Below are 6,486 nucleotides of genomic sequence, written 5' to 3'. Positions count from 1 at the left end.
GGGAGGAAGGCGGAAGACTCCGATCGGGGGGACAGAATGTTTGAGTGGACCAAGCTTACCGCACTGCCGGAATCCAGGATGGCCCGAACCGGCTTACCGTTGATCCTGACGTCGGCTTCCGGGGCTCCAATTGGTAGATTGTTATGAACAATGCAGCCAGCGAGCCAAGTTCGGGCCGGAGGCGTAGAGGCCGCCGTTGGCATGGGCTCGTCCCGTGGTGAGGGAACCGCTGGCCTGTCTACTTGTCCCTGAGTGCTCTTTAGCGTGCGTTGCTCGAGGGTCAGCCTTCGAGGAAAGAGCGGCGCTCGCTCCCCAGCCTCTCGCTGTAGGGCAGCATCTGCCAGTTCGATGGCTTCGACAAGTTCCAGGGTGGTGGTTGGGTTTCTCATCCCGACCGCCTGTCGGTGTGAACGGGGAAGAGCACGAAGCAGACGGTCGATGACAACGCGTTCCGCCACTTGACTGGCCGTTGGATCCCCCTCCAGCAGCCAGTGCTGCGCGAACCGCGTGAGTTCAGCGGCCTGGGGACGGGCCGGTCGACGGGGCTTATACTCCCAATCATAGAAGTATTGAGCAGCGCATACTGGAGACAAACCCAGGCGGGCCAGAATTTCCCGCTTTACTTCGTCGTAGCGCTGGGCGGTGGCGGCGGGGAGAGAAAAGTATGTGCGCTGCGCTTCACCAGTTAGGAGAGGGGCCAATACCTGTGCCCAATCCTCGCGCTGCCAACCTTCAGTGGTGGCTGTGACCTCAAACATCTGTAGGTACGCTTCAATGTCATCGTGGGGGGTCATCTTTGGTAACAACTTGGCGGCTTGAGTTCGGGGGTCCGGCAGTGGGACGCGTTGAGCGGCATGCATTGCTGCGAATTCCCTCTCGCTCTCTTCCTGGCGGGTGGCGAGATGCTCAACTATTCGTTGCTGGCGGATGCTAACCTCGGTGAGTCGGTTGAGAAGTTCCTCCATGTTGGGGTTGGATCACTCACCTATGGCAGAACCGGGAGGACAAAAAAAAAAACAAATAAAAAAAAAAAAATAAAAAAAAAAAAACAATGAGACGTGCAGGAGCTCGTTTGTCTGTGATTTTTTTTTTTTTTTTCTTCACTCTCCTGCCAGCATTCTCCACCAAATGTCACGGGGTGAAGAATCACAAGACAAGGGGAGCTCATGCAAAGTGCCCAAGAGTGGATTTATTTACAACATGAAGAAAAAAACAAAGAAAAACCCGGTGAAGTGTGTTGCCTCTTCCTCGTAGTGCAGCGAGTCTGAGCTGTGCTTCTTGGAGTCTGAGCTGTGCTTCTTGGAGGCTGAGCGGTCAACTGCTGCTTTCTGGAGAAAGATAGAGTACAGGCATTAACGTTCTGTCTCGTGCAGAGATCTCTCTCCCTTTGACAAAGTCCATGTGGCTTATATAGCTGTTTGCTTGATGGGGCACAGCTGGGGCCGATCAGCCTGTGACGAGGGCATGCAGGTGTTCCTCGTCTGTTTCCAGGGCGACGCTGACGAACCCTCTGGGTGCTCGTCACAGTACGTTTACATGACAACGATGTACTAAAAAGTTAGCATTTTCAGGCCACCAAAACGCTGCTGTTGTGTAAATGAATGGCCAAAATGAATTTTCAGCTTAATTACTCCAGTCTTCAGTCAAGTGATCCTTCAGAAATCATTCTAATGCTGGTTTGATGCTTAAGAAAAATTTCTTGAGACGCATTTTGTGATGCGATCTGGGAAAACCCATTACATGGTGAACTGTTACCTATTGCAGGTTTTGATACCATATTTAAGCTGGTTTCAGGCCCTTTCCAAATCTGTTTTTATTTCTTTCATCGTTTATCAGTAACAAAAGTTATGGTTATCTGAATTCGGCTGATCGCTATCATTTTCAGGAACGGAATTTTGAGAAAAACGTCTCGGATACTTACGTAACCTCGGTTCCCTGAGATGAGGGAACGAGTATTGTGTAAGGCTAGCTTACGCTATGGGAAAACTCCTTTTCTCGAGAATATTGAAGCCAAATTTTTAAAAGGCAGTGCAGCTGCACAGCAGACACAGATGAGTGACTAGCGCAGTCATTGGCTGTGCTGCGGCAACTGCACGAACCTATGGCGAGGTGACTGAGATGTGAGAACCAATCAGGCTGCTTTGCACCCTGGCGCGTCAGAGCCCGCCATAATGGGCATGGCCTAAGCCTTTATACTGGCCCATTCATCCAAAGGTAGTCAGGTTAACCCCGCCATTGAGAAACGGGAGGGCGCGAGGGGCGGGGTCGCTTTCTGTATGTAAGGAAGCTGGCCGCAAGCGCAGTGAAGAGAACAGCATGTCCTAGTGAGAACAGCCGTTGTGACTGTGAGTGAATGCAGTTTAAGCGTGGCTGTATCCCAGGCAAGAAAACGCATTCATTGTGTCCGTCCGAGTCATGTAGACAGTTAATACATGACGTGCAAATCGGATGTTAAAATGTGCTGTACCCATTTCACCTGCTGTCAGAGCCAGGATTCGAACACGCGTCTCTGGCGCGAAAGTCTTAGATTCCACCACTAAGCCACAGGGCCGGGAATGACATAAGATAGTTAGCGCGAGCACATACGAGAGCGGCATGTTCTCACCCGAGAACAGCTGTCGTGAGAGATGCAGTTTCAGCGTGGCTGGTATCCAGGCCAAAAACTCACTCATAGTGTCCATCTGGGTCATGCAGAGAGCTCGAGAGGACTCTGCATGACGCACTAAATAGAGCGAGGAACGCGGGGACTGGCCTGGCGTGCGTTCGCTCGTGTCTGTCCGCTCTGGCATCCTTTGTGAGCGTCGCTTCTTTTTGCGCGGCTCGATCAAAGGGAGAGAGGGAGCGGGAGCAATGGGTCATCGTCAGCGAAAACAGCCAGTCAAGCACACAGGGTGGGGAGATCCATGTCGTCACACTCAGGGCAGCCGCCCTTAGAGAGTGCAGCTTCCGCGTGGTCCCGGACCAGACAGGAAGCGCAGAGGATGTGACGGTCTCCGCCGAAGAGAGGGCCTCTGCACGGGGCGCATTTTAGAACGAGGCATTTGCAACAATGCCTCGGAAATTGCTCTTTTAGAAAAAGTGTGACGCAGCAGCGAACACACTAATGCATTAAAAGGATATAGCGCACCGGATGGCACAGCAGGCTGAAGAACCAGGAAGCCGGCGTCCACAGAGCTGCAAGGCAGCTGGCTTGTTCCGCTGAAGGCTTTTCAACAGCGGCGAAGGCTTCTTATCGAAAGATCAGCGAAGTTTAGCTTACGCTTCCGGAACACTTTGTCAACGCCGTGCGCGCCAATCATCCACCATGAGACCCCGAACTTTCAGGGGAACCAATTAAGTGGAAAAAATAAGGTGGCCAGCCACGCGGGCCATCACTTGTACATAAGCACACATAGGGAATACAGAGCAACGTGCCGGTCTGTATAGGCACATGTCACATACCCTACTAGTGCACCTCAACCAGGAGTGCTGAGGGACGTGAGAGTCTCAAATCCCACTGGACCACGCCCACGAAGAGGCCATGCCTCTCGTGGAATGAGCCCTGATGCCCAGAGGGCATTGCAGACCTTTTGACGCATAAGCAGCTGCTATAGCGTCCCCTATCCATCTGGACAGGCTCTGTTTCGAGGAGGCGAGATCCTTGGTGTGCCCACCAAACGAAATAAAAAGCTGTTCTGAACGCCTGAAGGAGGCGGAGCGCGTAATGTAAAATATCAGCGCCATGACAGGGCAGAGGAGATTCACCTCACTTTCGCTGTCAGGTGCTGGCAGCGCGGACAGCGAAATAACTTGCGCTCTGAATCGAGTGCCCATCACTTTAGGAACATAGCCATGTCTAGGTCTGAGGATGACTTTAGAGTCATTCGGCCCAAACTCAAGACACGACGCGCTGACAGACAGCGCATGCAGGTCCCCCACACGTTTTACTGACGACAGTGCAGTCAGAAAGACGGTTTCCAGTGATAGACATTTCAATCCCACGGAGTCTAATGGTTCAAATGGAAAGGCTTTCAGGGCCTCGAGGACCAATGAAAGATCCCACATAGGAACCGACAGGGGGCGCGGCTGGTTCATCCTTCTACCTCCTCTAAGGAAACGGATGACCAACTCATGTCTTCCCAGGGACTGGCCGTGCGTCGATTCTGCGAACGCTGCCACGGCCGCCAAGTATACTTTGAGCGTGGATGGGGACCTCCCCTTATCCAACAGCTCTTGTAGGAAGGTTAGCAGATGCGCCACCCCGCATGTCCGTGGGTCCAGACCTCTGTCGGTGCACCATCCCGAGAACACCGACCATTTAGATGCGTAGAGCCTTCTCGTGGAAGGAGCTCTAGGCTGCGTGATCGTGTTCATCACTCCTTCTGGCAGGGCAACGAGTACCCGTTGATCAACCATGCGTGCAGAGATCAGGGCTCTGGATGGGGATACCAGATCGTGCCGCGAGCCTGAGAGAGGAGATCTGCCCTCACTGGAATCGGCCACGGAGCTGTAAGTGACAGCCGTGCTAGTTCCGGGAACCAAATCTGATTCTCCCAACGCGGGGCTATGAGGAGCACCGAGTGGCGCGTTTCCCTGATTCTCTTGATCACCTGTGGTAACAGAGAGACCGGAGGGAAAGCATATAGCGGGAGGCTGGGCCAAACCTGGGCCAGCGCGTCCTCGTCCTTCGAGAAGAACGTCGGGCATTGAGCGTTGTCTTTTGATGCAAATAGGTCAACTTCCGCTCTGCCGAATAGGCGCCACAGCTTCTGGACCGTTTGGGGGTGCAGGGACCATTCCCCTGGGGGAACATTGTCCCTGGACAGTTTGTCTGGGCCGTCGTTCAAATGGCCAGGCACATGCGCCGCCCTCAGCGAACGCAGGTGCATCTGAGACCAAATAAGGAGGCGTGCCGTCAGATTGCAGAGATTTCTGGATCTGACACCGCCCTGACGGTTTACATAGGATACCACAGACATGTTGTCCGAGCGGACAAGAACATGTTGATCCTGTATGAACGGGAGGAAGCGCTTCAGCGCGTTCTCGACCGCTATCATTTCCAGACAGTTTATGTGAAAACACTTCTCTTGGTCTGACCACTGGCCGAAGTTGGACACGTCTGTCGAATGACTTTCCGATAAGAGATGGTTCCCATCATCACTCCCTGCTGGTACCAGTCTGCTACTAACCAGGGCTGCAGAGCCGCTATGCAGGTCTGAGTCACTCTGATTTTCTGGCCGCCAGAAACCCAGGCTCGGCGGGACGCGCGAGCATTCAACCAACGTTGGAGCGGGAGCGGGCGCATGCGCAGTAGGCCCAGCTGAAGCACCGCTGCAGCTGATGCCATATAGCCCAAAATCCTTTGAAATGTTTTCAAAGGGAGAAAGCTGCCCTTCTGGAAAGATGCGGCTTGGTGGCGAACACGACGCGCGCGCTGTGACGATAAACGAGCCGTCATGGTCACCGAGTCCAGTTCTATTCCTAAAAAGAAAATTGACTGGCTGGGCAGTAATGAGCTCTTGGTCCAGTTGACCGTGAGACCCAAGCTTTCCAAGTGACTGAGAAGCACTGTTCTGTGAGATAGCAGTTCTGTCTCAGACTGTGCCAATATCAGCCAATCGTCCAGATAGTTCATTATTCGCAGCCCCTGACTTCTCAGGGGGCGAGCGCCACGTCCATGCACTTCGTAAATGTACGGGGTGCTAGGGACTGGCCGAACGGCAGGACCGTGTATTGATATACCTGACCGTCGAAGGCGAATCTCAAAAATTGCCTGTGACGGGGTATTATCTGAATCTGAAAATAGGCATCCTTCAGATCTAGATAAATAAACCAGTCCCTCGGGCAAACGTGCGCGAGGATTTTCCTGGTCGTAAGCATTTTGAACGGTCTTTTCGCAAGCACTTTGTTCAAATGTCTCAGATCTAGCATAGGTCTGAAGGCTCTGTCCTTCTTGGGTACGAGAAAATATCGGCTGTAAAAACCTGACTCGCTCAGAGAAGGCAGTACCTTTTCTATAGCCCCTTTGCACAGCTGCTTTGCTATTTCTGCGTGTAGTAGGTGTGCTACTTAAGCATTCACTATCGTCGCGGTCCGGGCTTGAAAGCGCGGGGGGCGGCGAATGAATTGAAGTGTATAGCCCTGCTTTATTGTGCTCAACACCCATTCTGAAATCCCTGGGATAGTTTCCCATGCAGCTATGTGAGCCGCTAGGGGGCGAATGGCCTCCGGGTTCAGATCGCCGCCATTTGTGGGCTTGTGAAACTGAACCGGAGCCGAAAGCGCGGCGCGCGCGCTCTCAGTTCTGGGCAATGGCTGCCTGTGAAAGCCAAAACCGGCTGATTTATGTGAGATGTCCCAATTATAAGGGATGGGGAACATTCTTTTTTCACTTTTTGACGCGCGAGCAGCGCTCCGGGCGGAAAAGCTTCCTGTAAGCTAAAGCGCGTGTGCGCGGGCACGAGACTTACAAGTGTATTTGACGCCCCGATCATAATGGATGGGGAA

The sequence above is a fragment of the Siphateles boraxobius genome, unplaced genomic scaffold, assembly GCF_051911475.1.
Source record: "Siphateles boraxobius isolate OS27281-9 unplaced genomic scaffold, OSU_SipBor_1 20, whole genome shotgun sequence".
Lineage (NCBI taxonomy): Eukaryota > Metazoa > Chordata > Actinopteri > Cypriniformes > Leuciscidae > Siphateles > Siphateles boraxobius.
This window is presented reverse-complemented; position numbering follows the sequence as displayed.